At 43.4% G+C, this 25306-nt stretch overlaps 1 protein-coding gene across 5 annotated transcripts in view; it reads right to left on the bottom strand.

Annotated features, from left to right (window-relative positions):
• The window catches only part of ERC2 (ELKS/RAB6-interacting/CAST family member 2), a 1022300-nt gene that overhangs the window by 743943 nt on the left and 253051 nt on the right, over positions 1 to 25306 (bottom strand). The window lies entirely within an intron of this gene.

Genomic DNA, 25306 nt, shown 5'->3' with positions numbered 1-25306 from the left:
TATGATGTCTTAGTAGTATCTATAGATGATGCAACAAAACCTACAACAGCTTTTACATTTCAATTTTCTTGTATTCGTACTATGATATTTTTCATTTTAAATTACACGTAATAAAAATTAAGCAGTCTCCATGTCAGAAAGAAATACAGTGTTAACAGAAGGTATTATGCCACCTACACCTTTTATTTAAAGAAATCGATATGGACGTATATGACATTAATATAGATTAATAATCATTAATATATGCCATTAATTTTTAATGTCTACTCAGATAACGGTTCATTATGTGCATAAGAATCTGGTCACTCGTAGCTTGGGAGAAAAAATGCCATGATTTTCCATTTGTTATCACCCTATGGTAATTTTCTGTGTGTTCCATGTACACAATACAAATGTACGTGCAGAAAAAGCAGGGGCTTCCACCCAAGGTCTCAACGGTTCCCATGGAACCTGTTAGAACTCGGAACCATCTGTACAAAGGCCATCTCTCTTTGCCTGGCCTTCTGGACCTCCCAGCCTTGCAAACCTACACCAATGCACTATAAAAGGAGATTGCCACCAAACCTTCCCACAGAGAGTACATAGGGGGAAAGCAAGTAAATATGCCGAGGCTTGAACATTAACTACTCAGTGACTCCCATCTAGAAGTAGCTGTCTCTGCGTAAGTCAGACCCTGTTTAATTCCAATGTCATCCCCATCCATAATGCTCAAATCCTGCAGAAAACCAGTGAAGACATAGATAGCATCAGGGAGGGAAGACAAATGGAGCTTCTGTCTACTTCCTTCCTCCAAATCCAGCAGGTTATCATCTCTACCTTGTTGAGCATGCACTCTCTTTAGCGAGATTTCACAAACCATATTTTGGATTTTAAATAATGTTAAATGCATGTTTCTCCTTTAAAAGACCAAGTAAATTGGTCTAAGAAAGCTTTAAACAATAATTTTAAGCAATTGCTTTTGACATTTTAAACTAATCCCTTTCAAAGCAAAACACTAGAAATAGCAGAGATCACATTCTTTACAATACCCACTTTAAGACAAAGGGCATCAAAACCTTGGACAAGGAATGACATGTTCAGAGAAACTGTGAATGAAACACCAAAAATCTAGAGTGTCTCGTACACTGGACCAACTAGATCATCATCCAGGTCTTTTATAAAACCTGGGCCCAAATCAGCAATCCTTTGTTTCATAGTTCTCCTATAATGCCTTGAGAAGTGGGAAACAACTCTCCATCAAAATCCTCAAGCGATTTTCTTCTTTCTCTCAATTCCCTTCTCAAAAATCACCTCTTATGTAGTGCATACAGTAAGGTACACCCAGATAGTGGCTTGACAGGTAGAAAGCTGTGATTACTATTACAAGCTTGGAACTGGGTACTTCTCAAATTTATGCTCCCATCTTCCCTACTCCATCCCAGTATGCTTTTCCTTCTCATTCGCTTGCTATGTTTTTCCATCTCATTCACTTGTGTTTTGGCTTATAACCTTTTGGAGTCAGAGACTATCACTTATTATATGTTTGTGCAGCAACTCCCATCAAGGAACCAGGACCAGCTGTCGCTTTTAGATACTATTGCAGTATACATCTTAAATACAAATAATCTGTTTCGTTCATAAAAGTAAATACAACAGGATTTTCAGATAATTTCATTAAATACATACTGAAGATTTCATAACCATGCCAATTCTCTCATAACCATGCTATTTCTGTATGTGGTGATCTAATCTATAAACCAATAGTCACAGCAATCTACACTTACAAAGTATAAAATCTAGTAAGAGAATCTTCAAAATCAAATATTTTTTCAGCCAAAAAGAATAATTTCAAACTTAAAGTGAACAGGAAAAGCAGCATTCAGCAGGACTGCATGGAACTTTTACAGGTGCTGCAGGGGCACCGGGGGACAGAGCTTTAGTTCAAGCAACCCTGCCACCATTTTGAAGCACATGGACACTGATACACGAGACACGGGAGGCTTAATCGAATCTGTTCCACCATGCTGTAATTATAGTGTGTCAGAGCAGCTTCTGCACTCGTGTACAGGCACCCCATATCATGCGACCCACCCAGAAACATTCATCTCTAGCAATCCATATATCTTTAGCTAAAAGAAAATAAAATTTGGCACTTTCCATGGGTAAGAGATTCAATTCTATTTATGTTCATGGCAGTTTTATGTAATGTTTATGAGAAAAGTCCTGCAATACAGTTACAGTTAAAATGGATGGCAGGCTGACACCACTGCCTAGCATACTCAATATCTTCTTGATTTTCCTACCTTTTAAAGTGTGTGAGGAATAAGCCATCTTTTTCTATAGTGCCTTTTTCTATAGTGCCCAACATTAGTATCCTGGCTCATGACTGGGCACTTCAGTAATACAAATAAAAGATAAAGCTTGATGTTCACACAGGAGTTGGATTCACACTGACTGGTTTGCCCATTCTACTTTCCCCCCTTCTGTGACTTTCCTAGAAGGGATATATGATGACATGAGTCTAAATATACAGTTTAAAAATGTTCTGGCCTGCAAAATCTCATCCGCCAACATATTATATAATATACATTAATGCCACAGCTGCTAAAACTCTGCTAGCCTTGAAAGCAGTTAAATGCGACTTATCAAACATAGTATATACTACCAAATAGGTTTTGTAGTTTAAAATAGGGCTTTCATGTTAATTCATTAAACTTTTTAAACATATATTTTAAAACTGCAATTTTCTTGGGCCACTATGGTCCATAGTAACTATGAATTTCTAGTACTTCCCCTAAAAGAATTTTAAAAGGTATATTTAGAATAAAGCAATTGCAGAATGCCCCTTTACCCTGTCTTGAGTATCAAGCAGAGCACTCACTTTCCAAATGTAAAATAAAGCAGCATTTGTAAGTCACCTTCATAAAGGAAATCTTTCAGTCACTAGCTGATTGTCTCAGCAGACAGCTGGAAATGAAAAATGAATCAAATCCACCTACCTTACAAATGGTTTAAACACAAAGAGAATAGCCTATAGTTGTCATATAGATCTCCTACAACAGTCATGGAAAAAAAATAAGCTGGCCCATCATACAATCTGATCAACAAAAATTACAGCTAATTTTAAGTCCTGACTTGGCTCCCTATGGCCACATAAAATGAGTTGGAGTATGAACAGAATTCTATACATTACCCAGGGAAACAAACCAGAGTTTCCACCCCTTTAGCCAAAGATGGATAGACTGCCAAAGATGAGTATTCCTAGATGTCTATCATAACATGCAGGCTTGCCTCATAATACTTTTGCTGTTTGCTTTATGAATCAATCTGATGCTGGCTGACTTAAAAGCTTTCCTTCTTTATCCCTGCTGGTAAAATGCAGCAGACTGGGATTCTGGAGAAGATCAGAAAATGACTCCCAGTTTATTATTTTGTGAGAGTTTTCTTCCAATCAGATTCAAATGTCTGGAGACTCCCACAAGTCTCAATTCTTGAATTTATGTTGTTCTATGTACAATTTCTTTTCTGTAGGGGCAAAAAGACTTATTTTTGGTACCACTTTATGTGTATGATACACTGTTTGTTTTTCTATCTGAGGTCATCTAGGGGGCTTTCTATAACTTGACTAAGTGACATTCTGAACATTTCATGAATTTAATACAACCTCAGGAAACCAGATTTTAGTCTGATTGTGTCATTTTTGGAAAGATGCTGCTTTGCCCTTTGTAATTCTTTTATAGTAAAAGGACCAAAGAGCCTACTAAAACTACTTCATCTTTCAAAAGTTTGAATCCTGAGCTGTTTGTTCAAGGCTCCATTTATTTGCTTGAGTTATACAATCCTTATGCTATCATCTCTATAACCAGCAAGATTGGCCAGTAAGGGATGTACTCAGTTATTGATTTATGCTTTCATTATACCACATCTGAAATCTGGATTACTGCAATCTTTAGAACTTTCTATTTATTTTGTATCTATAATTTAACAAGAATTCTGTAGGTTGCTATAGATCAGTGGTTCTCAACCTATTTGCCATAGTGGGCCACACGTGCAGTTCTCAATGCATTATGTGGGTTGCACCCATACAACTTACTTCCTGTGTATCTATTTTAAAACTGTTTTAATAGGATGACACGTGGACCACAGTAGTGTGCTGATTGGGCTGCACGTGGCCCGTGGATCCCAGGTTGAGAACCACTGCTATAGAGCATCCAGCATACTAGTGCTGAGGGTGCTTACACAACTTGGTGATTAGCAAACTAAAATGGACAGATAATCAGATCTTTTAATTGGCAACCATTGAGATCTTAAATTTACTTTAAAGATGTTCAATTATAAGCAGAGAAAGTCCTCAACCTGAACTTTGAATTCTTGTTCCCCTTTTCCATCCTCACATACAAAGATGACCCGAGCAGGGTGAGGGGCCCAGGGCAAAGCAGCCTGTGCAGGGCCCTGCCCCTGAACACCCTGGACGCGAGGAAGCCGGTGGTGGATTCAGCGGCAGAGGGAGGGGTGCCAAGCGGCTGGACACAAAGCTGGCAGCAATGCTGTGTTGTCACAGCCCCTCTACCTGGCTCCGCATGGCCCCCTGACCCGGGCAGTCACCCTGATTTGCACCCCTCCCTCCAAAGATGGCCCTACTCACATATTTCTTTCTAGAGGTTTGGGTTTAGATCCTGTATTGGAACCCAGATGCAAAATATGTTTGTTTGTATTTAAAAATCAAACTAGGTTTGTTCCATATCCAATACATCCCAAAATGGGAGAGTCTCATAAGATCAACCAATCAGAAATACCATGCAGGATTTCAAGACCATTAGCTAGTTTCTCACACCTGTACTCTATACCCTAGTGGGTATAAAATCTCTACCATTTAATCTAAGCTTTATTTTTGAGGCAGTTCACCACCTTGTATGGCAACACTGATTGATGTTTCTTTTATTCTCTTCTGAAATATATTTTAGAAGTTCCTAGGATTTCAGTGACTACATGTTCTTCTTCTTATACACTAGGGGTGCGTTCAGACAAGCGCGCACGTGCCTCTTGCCCCGCCTCAAACCCCTTTGAGGTGGGACAAGACGCATGTATGAACAAAAAAATGTTCCCCATGCTGCAAGTTTGCAGCACGGGGAGAAAATTAGACCCCTAGACCTCCCCGATCCCTGGCCAGCTGGGTCCTGCAACCCACGGGGCCCCTATGCCGCCCAGCTGGGCCGGGCCCAGAGCACCAGGACCCAGTGCGGTGCACGGTCCCTGCGTGCCGGGCCCAGCCACTGTCAGGGCCCCTGTGCCACCTGGCCAGGCTGGGCCCAGGGCTAGTGGCAGGTTCAGCCCCAGGGCCGGCAGAACCTGGCAGGCACCGAATCCTGCAGCCCTGGGCCTGGCCTGGCCAGGCGTCATGGAGGTCCTGAAGGAGGCAGGGCCCAACTGCACCTGGAACCCGGGGACTGTACACTACGCTGGGTCCTGCTGCCACACTGGGCCCAGCCCGTCAAGGTGACACAGCAGGACCCCAGGGCCAGCAGGACCCAGCTAGGCCCAGCACATGGTCCCCGTGCGCTGAGCTGGGTCCTGTCACCAAGGACCCGGCCCAGCAGCAGAGAGGCCCCAGGACCTGGCTGGGCCCAGCATGCAGTCCCCACATGCCGTGCCAGGTCCTGCCAGCAAGGGCCTGGCCCGGCAAGGCAGAAGATGGTCCCCAGGGCTGGCAGGACTCGGCTGGGCCCAGCGCGTGGATCCTGTGTGCTGTACCAGGTCTTGCCACCATGGCTCAGAGCTCCCCACTCTGCCCGTGGGGGATGGGGCCTTTCAAGGTGCCTGGGACCCTGGGCAGGGAGGCTGAGGCCCTCCAGGGTGCCTGGGGCCCTGTGGGGGATAGGGGCTATGGCACTCCAGGGGGGAGCTGGGGCCCTGTGGGGGGGCATTCCATGTGCTATGTGGGGGGGGGGCTGCACCCTGTGGGGGCCAGGGGACGCACCCCTCCTGAGCAGCCCCCCCACAAGTTCCCCCACACCCACAACCCCCCCAGCAATCGCCCCACACCTACCCACACACCAATCCTCATCCCTCCACACACACCCACCCGCCTTCTCCCACACCTCTTCCCACCCCCTTCCTGCAAACACCATATCCCCCATCATACACCCATCGTGGGTGAAGAAATCCAGAAGTACACATCAACACATAGGTATTTAGAATTTATTGTATCATGATGATAGAGACACTAGTAGGCTTCCACATTGCAAATATACCAATAAAGCATTGCCCAACTGATTGCTTGCTCTCTCTCTCTCTCTCTCTACGCGCGCGCGCGCGCGTGCGTGTGTAGAGTGGTCTTTTGTGTTAACTGTGGAAAAACATGGATTTGGGGATAATTTTAAAAATGGATTTGGGATGCTGCTGCAGCAGTCCAGCTGGCACAACAAGGGGTAGTGTCCCCAGCTACCAAGAGTCTGAGCCTGAGAAGCTCCGGAGAACAAGTAGCTCTGAGCTGCTTGCCAGGGCAGGTTTTTGTACAGATGGGGCCAGGACAGGGCAGCTTTTTACACCACTAGGGACAGCACAGGTGCTGGCCCCAGGCTCTAGCTCCCCCTAGCTGCAGATCCGGGAGGAGCCAGGCAGGGTTATTTTGCCCCAAGTGGCACAATTTGCTCCACAACAAAGTGCATGTCCGAGCACGTGCGCTGAGCCAAAAAGCCCCAACTCAAATTTGCACCGCTTCTATTTGAGCTGCTGCAAGCGCACGTGCTTGCATGTGGGGATGCACCCTAGGGGTCTAAAACTCCCTGAGAAACAAGAATGTTACCAAGATGCTGTAATACAGTGAGAGATGTTATAGTCTATTCACATAAAGAATACCTAGAAAAGGTAAGAAATTCCCTGGGCATTCTACAATCAAGTACGAAGAAAAGACCTTTACCAAAGAACCTTACACTCTAGACAGATAACATGTAGTAATGAGATCCAGCCCATAAAGTTAGCAGTAGGTGTAGGTCCCAGTTCCTGTTCTGTAATCAGCAAAAGTAACCAAGAGAGCAAAATGAAGAAAGTCAACAAAAAGTTAGGAAGTGTAATAACACAGACAGAAATATTAGAGAAAAAACCGAGATAAAAAGCAGTAAAAAGAACTGAGGCAAATAGCAATAGGAAAAGGAAAATGGACAGATGAAAGATGTCAGTGACCAGATTAATATAAACCACGGGCTCACAAAAAACCTGGCTTCCAATCTTTCCAGGTAAAATAGATAAATCTGTAAATCACAGCAGAACTTCAGAACTGTTAGTTCTCTCAAACACTTCCACAAAGCAGATGGCTTCCTGGCCTATTGTTCCAGCTAAATCTGCATGTTCACAGAGCTCAAAGCACCTCAACACAAGAGAATTCCCTGCCCAGGAGAGCATCCATCACACCATCCTCCTGTGAAATATGAAATATCATAACCAGAAGGAAAACCAGATTCAACTTCCTGCTTGACACCAGTCCACAGAGTTAGATAGACTGTTCTAACTTTTTATCTGAAACTAATTTTCACAAAGTTAACTACTCCAACCAAAGAGATTGTACAGCATCTTCAGCTCTCCTATGAAATATGAACCTGCATTTCCACCCAGGAGAAATTTTACAATCTTTGCATTATCCTATGCCAGAGGAAGGGTGTGTGCACCCGAAAGATTGCAAATAAAGAATTTTTTTTGCCAATATCTAGTTCATCTAATCAAAAAAACTCTGCCACGAGTTCTGATGGCAAAGAGCGCTGTGCTGCCTCTACAAGACCAGCCTGTCTGAACTTTAAAAGTTAAATCAGCAAGATTTTAACATTCCATTTCATTATTCCACTTAAATAAAAGCACAGCTACTTATCTATATTGTCTGCTTAACTATAGTGATTCTTCAGCCAAAAGTATCATTACTAAGACTGATCAAATTCTACTTAACTATAATCCTTTAAGTAACCTATACATAAAAAGTCAGCATGCTCTCGTTTCCTCTTTTCTGTCTCCAACTTCTTCTCCCCTACCCCCAACCGAAAAACAAAACAAAACCATACAAAAAAAAACCTGGAAGCAATTGAAATAAAACATTAGGAAATTATGAACAAAAACGGTATCTTTCTGGCAACTATGAATTAATATATCTGCAATCTTTCATGTCAGGATATAGCAGCTTGGAAGATAAAGTGATATCTTTTGTTAGGATTCCAACATCATCATCTTGCCCCTAACTTTGTTTAGGGGCCATCATTTCTGTTATCAGATCACAGTTAAAAAAATTGCTGCATCAGGTCTCTACTAATTATTTCATTTGGCATATTAAGCAATTGGGAAAAAAAATACTAGAATGAATTGTATATATTTGGGTGTAAAATAAGTGCCCAAAGAAAGTGACAGACTATTGATAACCATGTGGCAATCACAACAGACAGAGAACTGCTGTGCACAGTTGTTGTGCAGCTTTTTACTCTTTCAGGTCTCTATTCATCAAAACATGTTAGCATTCAGATTTGTGCTTAAACCTATCTGTATTCAGTAAAGCATGTAAGCATACGAGTAAAGTTAAGCCATACCCAAATGCATTGCTGAATAGAACTTCACTTAAATTCATGTTTAAGTGCTTTGTGGAATCAGGCCCTAAAAGCATAAACAATTAAATATACAAAGTGTACTCCAACACAGCGGACCATCATTGGACCAAAAACTTCTTTACTGTCCGAGCCCCCAGGGCCTGGAATAGACTCCCTCCAGAAGTGGTGCAGGCACCTACTCTGGACTTATTCAAGAAATGTTTGGATGTTTATCTTGCTGGGGTCCTGTGACCCCAGCTGATTTCCTGCCCCTGGGGCAGGGGGCTGAACTTGATGATCTTCAAGGTCCCTTCCAGCCCTAATGTCTATGAAATCTATTAAATCAGTGACAGCATTTTTATGCTACTTTCATAAATGGAGGCAGGTAGTGATGTTTACACATAAGGCTTAAAGGCTGTACAAATTATACACTGTACAACTTTCTCCAAAAGCAATTCTTTCTAAATGATCATATTTTGTTATATTTCACACTTACACATACAACATAAATAAGGTAGGTTTATAGTATGGTTTACATATATACCGCTAAAGACAGACACTAAGAGTTATTCAGAGTATTTAAAAACCCAGCTTTTCTTCCACTTCTATGTCAAAAACAGTTTCAAATCACCATGCCTTGCTTGTATTAAGAGTGTCTTCTGACAAGAGACCACATGTGAGAAATTTGAAGTGAAAAGGAGATTTGTATAAAGAATTTACAGTGTATTAGAGAAAATCAAGTTTGTAAATGAAAGCACATACAAATTTTACTATGAAGTAACTATTTCAGTGCTGTGTTTTACCAGTGGTTTTGACAACAATACTTCTTTCCTTTATAGAAAAATAAGATGTATAACAGTCTATTTTTTCTAACTTTAAATATTTTTTCCTTTAAAAAGTTACTCTTCTACACCATGATGGAAAATCCAATTTCCTCATGCATATTTACTTTCAGGCATCTTGCATAGAGATTGCTGCCACCTCTGCTACTCATTCCTAATTTTGCATGTAATATTCGATACAAAAATAATTAATTTATGTATAATTACAACAGTCTCACTCACTACCCTAGTAGTGAAACAGGATCAGGGACTGAAAAGATCAGAGTTCTGTTTCAGTGACTAGCTATAGTCTTGGAAGTCTGTGGCTAGGGACAGACATTAAAAAAGCCTGAGCCTGAATTGATTCACTCTTTGCAGCTTAGCCTAAGGTGCTCATCTTAAACTGATCAATAAACTGGACAGACATTCTCTGTTAAAACAGGAAATGCAGGCATGTGTCTGCAGTGGCTCAAGCCAGAAGAAGGGAGGTGCTAGACCATGCCTGCCAGCCACTGCTGAAGGGGAAGTAAGACGCCCTCCAAGGCTCTCACCCCTCCCTGCTGAAGTGGAGGAGGTGTGGACAGGCACCAGCAGGGGCTAACAGTGGGTGGAGAGGGAGCTTCTGCCAGACAGAGTTGGGGTGAAGCAAAACTCTGAAGCAAGCATGTATTGAACATAGCAATTTGCAAAGCATACAATAGGGAACTACCAAAAATCTTTGCCTATGCTAAAAAACAGCCCAGTAAAACACAGCATACACAACTTAGTCTAACTTAACCTTCATACATTCCCATGGGGTAATTTCCTACCCCAGATGCATATTTTGTGCAATATCTTAAAGTTAATTAATTCTCAAAAATTTTCTTTTTAGGACATTGTCACTGTAATCGCAGTGCACAATATCCCCAAAGAACAGGCAGTGTACATGAATGGTTTGCTCTCTGTGGATGAAAAACTGTCCAGGGTAACACGTTACCCTAGGCATGAATGTGTTTGTCTATATGAGGTAACAACTTACCCCAAGCCCATGTTAATGCATTTTCTGTATAAATGACAGGCCTAAACCTGTTTGGCCACTTTGGGTGGATGCATCTGAAAGGTCAGCATTCATTCATACCTCATTCATGTCCACTTCAGGTATCCATGGTAACTAATGGATGGCCATCCTCCATTCTGTTTTTGCCAAAGATGTGGTAATCCCTTTTGCTGGCCACTTTGTTTGCAGACTGCAAAGTCATCAAAACACCCTGCTCTTTGCCAGTAACAAAACCCCAACCCTTTGTCATACCCAAATCCACTTCTGCTCTCTTTTCTCATGGCAAAACTCCACCTCATCTGCCCCTTTCATCACATACAAGCTAGTTTGCCCTGCCTTTGCTGGAAGTGAGGACAAGGAGCAAAAGGACAGCAGAAAAGAAATAGAAAAACACCATACTGCAATACAGCATACAATATGGAGTCCTCTTCAATGGTAAGGACTTGACACCCCCTAGGCCTCTTTTACCTGCTCTCAATAAGCCCCTGCATGTGTGGTTTCCAAACAGCATCCACCCACATTTCTCTTGCCTGCAAAGGGTGGATGCTGGTCTCTGGCTTCTGTGCCCAGGAGGAGAGGGTGCTACCTGCACTGCCATAGGGCAGGGCAGAATCGCTTCTATGACAGCGTAGGTGGACAGGCTTGTCTTTGACTGATTTTTATATGTATTCAGCAGTAAACATTTTTTTTTCTTTTTTTTCTGCAGTCCAGGATGAGAAGGTAATGTATATTCAGTGCTGAAGCCTGTCTTGCACAGGTAACCAGGGATGACAGCAACACATCCACTGATGAAATCTTATCCCAAGGCACTGAGGATGATGACTTTGTGTCAGACATGGGAGACTGTTTAGAGCAAGAAGAGCATGTGTCTATAGAAGTTTCATCCAACACAGATGAAGAGGAGTTGGTGCCACAAGCAAAAGTGATGCCAACACTTCCAGTGGGAAAGGGAAGAGGACCAGCCCAGAGCCACTGAGGACAGCTACAGCAGGACATGGAGCAGAACCACTGCCACCACCCTCAGAAAACATTGCAGATGATGACACCTTTAAAGGAATGGGAAAGTGTGGGAAAAAAGTCCACAGCTAATATGTTATAGGAGAACAGCCAAGGACATAGTCCATGAAAGTGCTGGGCCAACAAGAGAAAGTAATAAAGACACAGTGGTGGAAACATTCCACTTGTTTCTCTCACAAGATATCCTGACTGTTATCATGGAGGGATAGGCAGACAGGGAGGCAGACAGAGGATTCAGGGAGTGGAATGATAGCCATTCTGAAAATAGAAAGGAGTGGAAAAAGTTGAGTGAAACAGAGCTGAAAGCCTACATTGGCCTCCTACTGCTGAGTGGCCTATAGCACAGAGGTCACAAGGCACTGGAGGAGTTGTGGGAGCAATACACTGGGCATCTTTGCTTCCATACCACCATGAGTTTAAAACCATTCCATCAAATCACCAACTATCTGAGATTTAACAACAAACTGACACATGGGGAAAGGAGAGCTGTGGACAAGCTTGCTGCCTTCAGAGATATTTGGACACAATTTGTGGAGCAGCTCAGGAAATGATATATTCCAGGAATACACCTCATGGCTGATGAGCAGTTTATTGTGTTCAGGGGTTGCTGCCCCTTCAAACAGTATATGTCCAGCAAGCCTGCCAAATATGGCTTGAAAATTTGGTGGCAATATGATGCAGCAACATCATTCCCCCTGTCTGGAGACATCTACCCGGGCAAGCAACCAGAAGCTCCACGCCAAGGTAATCTTGGTACCCAGGTTGTTGAAAAACTGGTTCATCCTGGGTACAAGATGGGAAGGAATATTGTGGGTGACAGTTTCTTCAAAAGTACTGACCTGGCAAAAAGACTGCTACAGCAGGACTTGACCTATGTGGGTACAATTTGGAAAAACAAGGCCAATATCCCAAACGGAAGGCAAGCAAATAAGGGGAACTTTTTCATCCATTTTTGCTTTTGATAGGAAACTAACCCTAGTTTCCTATGTTCCAAAGAAGTCCAAAGTTGTGCTGTTGCTATCAAGCATGCCCTATGACCGGTCAGTGGGTGGAGAGCAAAGAAAGCCAGACATCATCCATGGCTACAATAAAAACAAGGGTGGAATGAATAACCTTGACCGTTTAGTCCATATCATCAGTGGCGACACATAGGGGGTGCACGTGCACCCCCTGAGAGCGCTGGTGCACCCCCTGACCGGTCGTGCTCGCCACTTAGGCGATGGGCAGAGGGGCAGGCGGGAGTGCAGGAGCTTGGAGAACAGCTGATTGACGGACAAATGAAATGAAGATTGATGAATATACGCAATCTAAGTCCATCAAGTCTGGTATGACTGCCCTAAACTACAAATTACCACAATGCACCCCAGCAGAACCTTCTGCAAGCGTGAGTGGTCGTTGTGCTTTTTGTCCAAGGACAGATAACCGCAAAACCCAAAAATGATGCAAAGATTGTAAGCAATATTTAGTTAAAACAGTTGAGAAATGTTTTTGGAAGTAACTGTTAGTTTGAAAACAGTGTGAACTCAAGACTTAGCAAATTGTTCATTCACGTTTTGAAACTCTAAAAAAAGTTTAAATTTTGTTTATAGTTTAGTTAAATAATATTTTGGGTTCAAATCATCATAAATACTCTTTCAAACGATCTGTATGTTTGTTGAAGGTCCGCAGGTTTTGCCAGCAAGGGGTGGGGGGTGCTGGAATGGAGGGAGGAATTTGCCTCAGGAGACATGGCAGGCCAGCATCTCACCATGCCCCACCCTTGCTCTGGCTAGAGAGCAGCTCAGCTCACTGGAGCAGAGCCCAGCCCAGCTCTCTGGAGTAGAGCCCAGCCCAGAGAACATGCTGGGATGCTGGGGGTCTCTGATTTAACTTAAACCAGAAAGGGGTCTGGGACAGACATTGCATACACTGGTTTGAGCCAAATCAGTTAAGTCTGATACTACGTTCAACCAGGTTTATCTCAAACTGGTTTCAGCCATTTTCAAACTGGTTTACATGCACTGAATGTTTAAAAAAGTTTCTGATCACTTAAACCAGTTTATATGTAATGTCTGTCCCTAGCCAGCAAGCTCTGCAGAACTCCCGGCCCCCAGTATCCTTCTCTCCACTCGTCAAACAGTTTACAAAGTTTGTAAATTGCACTCCAAAGTATGTCCACTTTCTAAGAAGCTCAAATGTTTGAGGGGGGCAAAAAAACCTAAATCCCAGCATATCAAAACTATACACTAATTACCTTGAGGATGCATGAATATATGCATTTGGGGTATTAAACCAACCCATTTGTGGGAAATATTTAAGAGGTGGGGGAAGGGACTACATCACATTTTCATAATCTAGCAATAAAAGGTCACCTTATTTAATAAAAATTAAACTTCCAACATGTAAATCCCCTCCTCCTTTAGAAGCATAAAATTAAACAGTCAGGAAAGGAAGTTAAGGAAGGAATAAACATGTATCAGACTATAGCAAAAAGTATATTACAAACCCAATGGTTGAATTATTATGAGGTCTCAAACTATGGAGTGCTAAGAGTAGATTTCTAAGTGCTAAGAGTAGATCTTCTGTCAACCTTCAAAGAAAACCTAATCTCAAAAAGAAAAACTCTCAATATGCATAGCATGGATGTCCTGACTGAATTATCAGGTAGAGCCCTAGGAAGATCTGTCACTAGCCCTCACAAGGGAAGAACCAGACTCAGGTAGCCAACAACTCACAGATGCAAAAACAATTTTAAAAAAACCTACAGTAGTGTGCAACACAAGTAATGCCAGTCCATATTGGCCCACACAACTTCTGTGGCTCAGTCCCTGCAAAGCTACTCTATTTTTCCATGACAGCTTGTTTAAATGTCAAGTGTATAGTTTATACAATTAAGAGATTCTATGACACTGTAAGACTTACTGGAAACATAGGTGGAAAAGCTGGTCTGTCTTCCAAAATCTTTGCTCACAGACATATAACTAATATCCCTGCTAGTTTGAGACTGGGTGGTACTGGCTAAAATATGGGAATGACACAAATTCCCATTCTACAGATTTTCCTTAGGGATACTACACAATAAAAGGCAGCATCTAGTTTAACACCTGTCCACTTCTATATTTTATGCACCTTTATACTACCTAGAACTTGTTCTCTTGTATGCACTTTTCTTTAGACCATAAATAGGTGAAAACCAATTTCATGTTTGTTCCTCAGATAGAGACAAATTAAGCCAGCAAAAGAAGGATAATATTTGACTGAACGCCTAACTTATTATATGCCCTTTACATACAGTGACAGATCTTCCAAATTTGTTGGAAATATGCTATTGTTAAGTTAACAACTGGTGTTAACAGTTAATATGCACTAACCTTCAAAGGTACTCTATATTTTTTGTGTGTAATTCACTGTTGTAAACTAAACATTAATAAAATATAAAATTATGAGAACTCCTGGCGAAGCAGAGAGTTTGCATAGTGCCAGAGAAAAATGCTGGCTACACTGCCCTGGAAGCCAAAATATGTACTTTTACTGATAAATTACAGTTTAATTACCAAAGGGCTTTTTTGTCATTTTTAAATGGAATCTTATCTTAAATTCACTAAAACTTAGGATTTATAGTTTATAATCTGCTGGTATTCATATTCAGTCTTAAATTCTTCTCTCCTTCTCTCTCTCTCTTTTTGGCTATTATTGTCTGAGAATAAATACTAGCATATGCCTTGATTCCTCATTTTTTCCTTTGTCTAAATTAAGTCACTAATTTAATACTAAGTATGTTTCTTGTTTTCCAATTCCCCCAGACTCCACAATGTACTTTCCCAAGCAGAGGCTGGTTTCATCTATATTTATTTAAAATTAAGTTTGAAGTATCATTAGTTCAGGCTATTTAGTATCTAACCATCAGGCTTCATCAGACAATATTTAACCATCAGTATTTAAGCATCAGACAATACCATCAAATCTGGGTCTCAGCATATTCAGTGATATACTTATAGCAAAAGTCCAATGTTGCACAAAGTGGAGATTTTACTGTGGATACAAAGTTCTCAGGTAACAATGAGCCTTCTAGGCTAGGGAAATAAATTACACATAAACTGGTATAAATGATCGGAAACCAGTTCAAATCTGTAACACAACAGAAGATTAGTGCACATAAACCACTTTCAAAATGGCCAAAACTGGTTTAAGATAAACCTGGATGGATGCAGTATCAGACATAACTAATTTGGGTTAAATCAGTGTATTAAACTTCTGTCCCAGATCCTCTCAAATTTCAAGCTAATTCACAGTCCCACAGTTTCCCAGGATGCTTTGCACCTCCCCCACAAACTCTCCCTCCTCCTCCTCCAGAAGATAGGCAGGCTAGCTTTGGTCCAAGCTGTCTGCTCCAAACAAGCAGGGAGGTGTGCTCTTAGTGCCCCCCCCCCCACCACCACCTTTTGGCGCAGGCCTCTGCAGGCATGTGGCTGCATTTCCAGAATCAAAAGTGAATGTCTGTTCACTTTCTTATCGGTTCAATCTCCATAGTTTAGACTAACCTGCATAGATTGAATTGATTCAGCCTCAGGCTTTTTGACTGTCTGTACTTATCCTCAGGGAAGAGGCATCTTTCAGCTTCAGTCATGATCATAGGCAAGGAATATCACAAGTTTTACCCTTTCTTCTCTTTGATGTGACAGCTGAATCCTCTATTTCTTTTGCATTATCCCTCACATGATCTATTCTTAAAAAGCTGACCTATTCCATTCTCTTTTGCGTTTGCTAGGGGTCAGTCCTAGAATTGACTAAAATGGCTTTGTGCATAAAGTATTAGAACTGTTAATACTCTTAACTAAAATGGCTTTGTGCATAAAATATTAGAACTGTTAATACTGTTAACTGTTAGTACGTGGTACTGGATGTGACCACGTACTTTGTACTTTTAGAATATCTGTACATTTAATTGGTTTTGCTTGCCATCCATTTTCTTCATCTTCTAAACAGACACTCAATTATTTCAACCATGAAAATTAACCAGCTCACTTAGAACCATTTCTACACACTTGTATGGTGGGATTTTATTGTTATTTTTTATTTTATTCCTACTTAATTACTTTAAAAAATAATTAATTATCAATTACTATACTAGAAACTGCAAAATACCCTGATCATGAGGAAATTCTGCCTTAAGAAATAATACATCGCAGCTACTGTAATTTGGTAAGCACTGACTTCTGAAGAAAGCTCATAAACATCTTAATTATAATCAGATGCAATCAGTGCTGTGTTCTTCAGAAAAAAAGACTGCAGGGGAAATGTGTTTATAGGAAATATGAATTACAACAGTTCAGTATGCATCAAAAGGTTGTTACACGTTACACTTAGCACTTGTTAACTGCACTTAAAATGTTAGCACCTGAGCATTCAAGAAGTAAACACATGCTAAACGTGCTAAGTACTATCATATAGTAGCCAAGTTAGGACTTTTCTGGCTAGGAGTATCTCCAGATCCTATTATCTAACACATGTTGAGCTAAAATCTAATGGTTCCACAGAGGTAAACAGGATCAGATACTAGTTGGTGGGGCTGCGACTGACAATAAACTGTTTTTCAGTCAAAGCCCCCTGACACAGTGCAGTGAAAGGGCTGGGACTCCACTTCTCTCTGCCTCTACAGGGAGAGCAATGTAGGACTTGGCACTCAGTCTCCATGCAGGATCTGGGTCCCATCACTCCTGACCTCCATGATGAGTCCCAGATCTGACTACAGAAGGGAGGAGTGCAGAACCTGGTGCACAGTCAGGTGTTATACAAATACAATTTTTGTCTATTGCTTTTAATCTTACGTATTTTCTTGAGTTTTGCATTGCCTTAAGAAACTCTATTTTGTATTGCTCTGTAGCTTGACGTAAGTGCTAAACCTTTGTATGCTGTGTGTATGAGAGAATGGGTGAGAGTGTATCTGTGGAAAAGGAAAACATCAGCTGGCGACTGACTGAAGAATGCATACAGATAGAAGACCAAAACAAGAAGAATCCACCCCAGAACAACGAGAGAACGACGGCAATCAACCTTCAAGGAAGAACACAGTGATAACACAGCAAAAGCCCAGAGGACTGGGCAAATTGACAAGGCTATAAACGATGAGGCAAAACGTATCGATTTTGGATCTTGTTCTGCATATCATCTTGGAGCATCAGTTTGCCTGACGAGATGGACTGGCAGGAGCCTGGTTCCTACTCGTGATCAATTTGGCTGGCCACTAAGTTGATCCAAGCACCTATAAGACTGGTAACGTATACCAGCAGAGAACAGAAATTGGAGTATGAATGTGGGGGGGGCGGTGGGGGGGTGTGCGCATGCGCACGCACATTAAACACTTAATCAATATATATGGCACTTTGACTTATCCCCCTCATAAGTCTCGCTCATGGTTTGAGCAATTGGCAATTTGTGTAACAAAAGAGCACTATGGGAGCTGGGACCCTCGACTCTCTGTTTGAGCTGGATCCCAGATCTCATGGTGCTTTCTGCCTCTGCACCAGTGCCTGGGACCCAGCATGGAGGCAGATAGCAGCACAGGACCAGCTCTGCTTGGCTCTAGACTGAGACCAAAAATCAAACAACTCGGGTGCATACTACAATCTATATTTAGACAATAGTAACCATTAATATGAGACTGCTCAGAACACTTTCTGAGTCTTATTAATGCTTACTATGATCTAAATATAACGTGTGCTAAGTGTCCTGTGTTATAAAGCCCTCAGTTTCATAATAATGTACATTGTTGAATGTCACTTTTAAGACTTGGAACAGAGAACATTTGCCTCAATAAATATTATTCTAATAAAATAAGAGTGACTAAAAATTCCACCAAGTTTGATATACATACACCAAAACACAAAAACAAATTTTATAGCTGCTTGACAAATACATCATAATCTCTGTAAATTCTAGGTGGAGGCGCAGGTTGCAGTTTTGCCCGTTAAATAGAGACAATCAGAAAAGATGAAGCTTATAGCCTGATGTCAAAAACTTAATATTTTTATATCATACTCTGATACCTTTCATCTGCCTATATCAATTTCTGTTTAGCTATTTTCATAGAAACAGATTCTTTAATAATTAAAAAGAAATACTGGACTATGGTGTAAATGAGGTTGATATTGGGCAACACAAGGGCTTCTCTTGTTTTTTTAAATTGAGCCCTAAGGCTCAAGTTGCCCTAGTATCTTGTTCTTTTACTTTTTTTGGAGTTGGTCTGCGTGTCTGACCATCCCATATCCTCTTTCTCATCTGCAGTCTTACCTAACTTTCAAGTGTGGAAATCTCCTTTCTTTCTTATGGATACCAAGACAAGGCAAATGCCAACAATCTGCTGAAAAAGATCCACGGACATTTTTAGAGGTGTAGGTATCTTCAAATATTTATTTCTAATGACATTTTAGATACACAAACTACGGTCTTACCAGCAAAAATAAGCTTGCTCCTTTGCATGTCTGCAAGGAGAAGTTATTTTTGTTCGTTTGTCCCATACATAAGGAATCAAGTAGATTTTATCATTTGTAGCTAGTATATTTAGAAATTTGAAATAAATAAAAAAGATATACAAATAATGACAAGATATTAACCAAACATGAATTAATTTGTTAAAGGGAATAAATCTGACAAACAGTATGAACAAGATGTGTTAAAACCTGTATGGAAAGTCCATATATGTAACAGCAAGTTAACAAGGTTTATAAATTTATTTCTGTTCTTCCAGAAACTGTCAAACTTAAACTGTGACACCAGGAGAAGGCTAACTGTCTAATGTTCCCTTTCAAAGCTATACAGCTAGATGCCAACTAATTTAGAAGCACCACTGACAATATTAACAACTTACTACACTGCAACCTGCTGCATAAAGAGGCCTTTTGTGATGAAATGTGATGACTCAGAGCATTACTTGAAAAAGCTGAGAAGAATTATGTTGATGAACAGAGGGACCATATTAGTAGTATGACAGCAGTGATGGTTTTTGATAGTTATATACCTACTGCCCCAAGTACAATAGTACCATAACTGTAGTTACAAAAAGACTGTTCTCGTTAGCCATGCTGGAGCATGGTAAAGTACAAGTGGAACCAGAATCCAAGTTTTCCAGTACCCCAAAGATTCTCTCGCTCTGTTGTATAAAAATCATACAGAATGGCACACATGAATTGAGTCACAAGAAAAAATTGTTAGAAGTGGGCTACAAGAAAAAAAAATCAGACTCACTGCAAACATGTTTGAAGAGTATAGTCAAGTCTCTAATGCACCCATCTATGTAGTAGCAGTCAGCCTAACTCTGCTTCAGTTAGGCAGTTTTATTCTCAAATCTGCAATCCAACCAAAAAATCAAAAACCATATGCTCTTTCTCACCCAAACCAAAACTAGTACAATACACTAGTTATCTTTCACAAAAGAACTGCTCCTTCTCTATCTCTGAATTCCACAGCAGCCATGATCTCCCAGACCTGGGGGTTTCATGCCCCTCTGAGGCTGGGAGATCACAGCAGCCATGATCTTCCAAGCTTTACGGGTGCATAAAAATCCATGGCAGCTGCAATATCCCAACCCTAGCAATTTCAGCTGAGGGGGCTCTCAGCCATGGGACCTTGCTTCTTGCTGGTGCAGAGAGAGAGCCCAGGATTAGGCTACCCTTACATTGGCAATAAGGCCCAATGAACAGACAATTTGGGACCTGCAGAGGGTACACACCTTACCTCTTTAGGTAACCTGAGTTGGATACATTCCTGAGGGAGGGGGGAAACCTGCTTCCTCTGCCTACATGACTGGCATCACATACCTGGGTGAAGGGCTTGGGCTCCCTGGTGGACTAGAGAATGCCAGTTTGCCAAGCAACCAGTGATGCATTTCAAATTGGTTGGCTGACAGCCAACAGGTGCTGGCCTCCATTGGACCAGGTAAATTAGGTCATAAGGGCTATATAAGTTAAGGACTGCCCAGAATGAAGGGGCAGCAGCCATGAGGGAAACTCAGAGAGAGAGAGAGAGAGAGAGAGAGAGAGAAGAGCTGGACCATCTGAAACATGCTCTCTCTCAAAATTCATGATCAAGGAACTGCTTGCGTCTAGAAGGGATCTCCACCTGCCTCTGGATGATACTTGTGAGTAAGCTACCTGAGATCTAACTAGATATATAGCATGCAGTAACTCAGATGTGTGATCAAAGGCTACTCCAGCCACCCTGTTTGCTCTATGGGATTTATCTGATACTACTCAACTATGTACCCTATTCCAACCCTACTCCTTGTAACCAATAAAGTTCTCCTTTGTACCTAGCGTGGGAGACTTATTGGGTGTGGGTCTAGATTATGTCTTGGGGTCCCCTTGGTTCAGCTGACTAAGGGAGGCCCCTACTTGTGCTTCCGACTGAGGGAAGCACTCCCAAGTGCTTGAAGTGAGTCAAGCACCCTCGAGGGCTACTAAGCCTGTGTTTCTCAGGGGGCACAGAGCCAGAATCAAACCCATCCCTAGGTGATAGCAACTCTACCCCAGGCTAGCAGGTATGCTCCAGGAAGGGGGTCGGCCAGCATGAGGCGCTCCCAGGGAGGCACTCAGAGCCTGGAAGGCGGTCGGGCTCAGTGAGGTGGGTGGCTTAATGCAGGAGCACCCCCTACTGGCCCACCACAGTATGCACCCCACACATACACAGAACCAGGCATCCAGGACACACACAAGCAGAAACACACACACAGAACCCAGACGTCTAGGGCACAACTGGGTCACTGACTTTCACGCAACCGATGAGGACAATGCTCACCTCTTGCACAATTCCCCATTCCCCAGGTTGATAGAGAGCTACACTCCCAGGGTCCCCAATTTCATCATCACATATATCACTACCCCCCAATCCTCACTGGGGGCCACGCCTATCCCCTCCTGTCCTGGCTCATGAGGCCCTATGGGGGACAGCTGGACCATCAGAAGGAACACTTCAACTATGGACCAGGCCTGGCATCGTAACCTTCTCCCACGTGATGCAGGAACAGGTGATAGGGCGAGTCCCACACCCATGTGTGTGGTCTTGGCCCCACAGAGCAGCAGCCTGTCCAGATCCATGAAGCCCTAGCCAACTGCTTCCTCACCCATGTGGAACAAAAGCTCTCCCTAGGTGAGTAGGGCCAAAGGGCTTCAAGTGCCCACACCCTGGCACCAGGCCATGGGTCTCTTGCCATGGGCTCCTTTGGCTCTGCATCATTGGCACCACTGCTCGCAACCCAGGCTGCCTGGGCAACTTTCCCCTTTCCCTCTCCCTCCCCACCCCACAAGAGCATACACCAGGGTGCATGGGCATGCTGTTTAAAGAAGCAACTGACTTCAGTTTAAAATGTTGCAGTTGCCAAATTTTTCCTGTGTTTAATAAAGCAAACCTGTTGAACATTGCCTGTGTTTCAGCTTGGCTCCTCCTCCCAATTGACTCAAAACAACAAACTTTTGGCAGCAGCGGGGTGCCAGAGTGTGGGGGTTGAGAACAAGCCCCAGACCCTTGGCTTCCATGGCCATGTAACCCACTTTGAGGACCACAAGCCCATTGCCCTCACCAAGACCTGTGGCTCATGTTAGGCAGCTGGGCAAAGCCGAGGAACTTTGTATTCCCACAAAGGCTGCACTCCAACCCCACAGTGGGACAATGGCCAAACAGGGAGCAGAACCCGAGGGCTGACCCACACAGCCTCACTCCCTGCCTGCTCCCCTAGCCCCCCTATGGCTGCCTCACCTGGCTCCATCCCCTGCTTGCACCCCCCACCCAGCATCAGCATCCTGGCACTTCAAAAAAAAAATAAGAAAAAAAATAGCCTTGCACTTGTGGGCAGTAGTAGGGGCTATGGAGGTTCTGGGGCCACATGGCAGATCCCCCCCACGCAGCACGGGGCAGTGTCGGCAGCAGGGCTCTCCAGTGCCCCCCCACCCCACCCCATCCGTCCCCAGCAGTCCGAGACTCAAGAATAAATTAATAAAAAAGCCACCCCACACTCACTGGCAGTAGCAGCTGCCATTATGGTCACTGGGGCCTCGTGACAGAGCCCCACTCCACACAGCACAGGGCAGCGGGGGGTAGCAAGGCCCAGCCCTGGCCACCTGGCATCTGGATGGGGCTAGGCGGGGCAGCCATGGTGAGGCTCGGTGGGCAGGCAGGGGATGGGTGGGGCAGCAATCAGGGGGGTTGGGGGGCAGGCAGGGGATGGGGCCAGGTGGGGCAGCAAGCAGGGGCCTGGGGGGGGCAGGCATGGGATGGGGCTGGGCAGGGCAGTGATATGGGGGTGCTCAGGGGGCAGGCAAGGAATGGGGCTGGGCAGGGCAGCAATTTGAGGGCTGGGGGGCGGGAGGGGCCAGGGCAGTCCCCCCATGGTCCCCTTCCCCTTTCCTCTAGCCCCCCACCACCCACTACTTACTGGCAGGAGCCCAGGTCCAGATCCCCGCAGCTTGCACTGCTGCCTGCCCCGCAAGGGCAGGCAAGTGTGCTTCAGCACCAGGGGAAGGGCCAGCCATAGAGACACTCTCTGTGGAAGACCAAGCCTCTGGTTGCCTCAGGGTACAGTCCAGGACTGTCCTGCCCCACTTTTTTCTCCATGTTTTTTTTTTGACCTCTGGATATCCGGGTGTCTAATTTTGCCCCCACACTGCAAATTTGCAGCACGGGGAAGGTTTTTTTGTTCCCACACATATCTCAAAGGGCTTTGAGATGCTGCAAGACACATGTGCACACTCATGTAGATATGCCCCGTGTGGGCTTCTTGACCATAATGGCCTGAGAGAGGGCTATGATCGGGAAGGGTGGTATGTAGCAGCCTCAGGTTCCCCAGCTGCCTCTTCCTTCCCTCCACCTCCCTGCTGCAAGGGCTCTGCATTTCCCCCAGGGCCTGAGTCCCCATTATGGTTGCGTGGAGCTGGGGCAAACCTCACCATTGTGGGTTACATGGCATCTTCACATGTGGCCTGACTCATCAGGAGAAGTGTCAGGATAAATGGTCATGTGCCCTGCAGGTTGTGCCAGAGCAGCAGCCACTGTAGCACCTTGTATGTACTCCATGCCTCTGGGAAGGGCATAGAGATGTGTGATAGGACTCGCTCCAGAACAGCCATGGCTCCTGTGTGGGGAAGAGTGTTGTGGGGCCTTTCTGCACCTCCTCCTCCTCCAGTGGGGTCCCTATAGGCAACTCCTCCAGAATACCCCTGGTCCCATGGTCATGGGGGGGAGGGACAGCTTCACCGTTCCAGGTGAAACTACAAAACAGATCCTTGTAGGACATGTTGTGCCCACAGATTGCTTCATCAAGCACACAGTAATAATGCCTCTTCATGACCAGGATCTTGGAGAGGCACTGCTCCCAGTTTCTGTTTTGGCCCCAGGCATGCATTTCCTAGGCAATGCACTTGAAGATATTTCTGAGTCAATGCCCTATCTGGAGCTGGTAGTGGATGTGTTCCTAGCCCCAGATGGCAATGAGGTTCTTTATTTCCCTGAGCTGCCACTTGCATTCCTGGGCTTGGCTAGTGATGGTAGATTGGCTGGGATCGCCCATAGTCCCTGCTGTTGCCCACAGGGTCTTGGGGTCCATGGGTGGATGATGGTTTGGCTATGAGGGGGTGGGTAGAAGGCTGGAAGGGTGAGTGTATGTATAAAGCAGTGGTGAACACACAAGAGTGCAGTTCTTAGCTTGTGGTTCTTGTTCTCACTTCAGAAGCTTGGGGCCCCTGCTCCTCTGGTAACTTCCAGAATCTTGAAATGTCCAGGGGCTTTCAGCTGACACCCATGATTCTGGTAAGACAACACACCCTGCCCGGGCTGTAAAATTCAGGAGTCCACAGCCCACATGGTCCCTTAAGTTTCAGGGGTGTATGTCTGCTCACCCTGGCTTGGAGGTTGTGCCACCCCCAACCACATTCTCCACAAACAGAGCTACCTAGTTGATCACCTATTAGCTATCTGATCAGTGAGCAAGAAGAGGGGGAGTCAATCTGCACTGAATGAGAATGAAGAACATGGCAGGAGCTTTCCCTCTGAAAGAAATTTAAAAAAGGGGATGACAAATATTTAAGGCCCAATTCAACCACCCTTACTTGATAGTCTTATAATATGGATGACTTTCGGGTACAAGATTCTATTACTGGCATGTTATGCATTTCAACCCCAAACAGTACTTGCCAAATTTTATTAGATTTCATTTTTTCCCTTTCACCTTTTCTTTCCTCATCCTTTACTGGAGGAGATTTCAGTATAAATATAGATGTCAGAAGCGAGAAGGCACAGGGCACCACACTTTGAAATGGTTGTTTTACATTACTATGAATTTATTTCAATACTTAATAAATAAATATACCTAGATATGTACTTTATAAAACTGAACAAGGTAGAAAGTTGGGATGACTCATGGTGGCAGATGTGGTATTGAAAGGTAAGCAATTTTCAAAGGAATAAGATTACAGAGAAGGTCTGAGGCTGAAATAAGGAGAAATAATCTCATTACTTTTTTATCATCCAGGGCTGTAAGTCTTCAAGAACAGACTTAAGCAAAACTATTCTAGTGTTGAAACCAAAACCATGCACCAGGTTCAGATCCAAGACCCTAACGCAAACACTCCTCTACACACCTAAACTGAAATTTCATATTTAAGGCTTTATCCCTTCTCTACAAGCAAGTAATTTTTAAATAAACTAGGCAAGTCCAGAGATGTTTCTGGTTCAGAGCTGAGAATTAAGTCTCAAGCAAACACAAACTTGGTTGAACAAGACGCTTTGCACCAGGACATGACAAAATAAATACATCTGAGTGTAAGAAACCATTTAACTGCATCAGATGCATCTGAAATCACTTTGAATGCAAGATGTAGAGAGAAGAGATATTAGGGATTGCAGATACCCCCCAAAAAATAGTCTAC

This window comes from Alligator mississippiensis, chromosome 12, assembly GCF_030867095.1.
Source record: "Alligator mississippiensis isolate rAllMis1 chromosome 12, rAllMis1, whole genome shotgun sequence".
NCBI classification, from domain to species: domain Eukaryota; kingdom Metazoa; phylum Chordata; order Crocodylia; family Alligatoridae; genus Alligator; species Alligator mississippiensis.
Note: the sequence above shows the minus strand (reverse complement) of the source record. Positions and strands in the feature narration are given on the sequence as shown.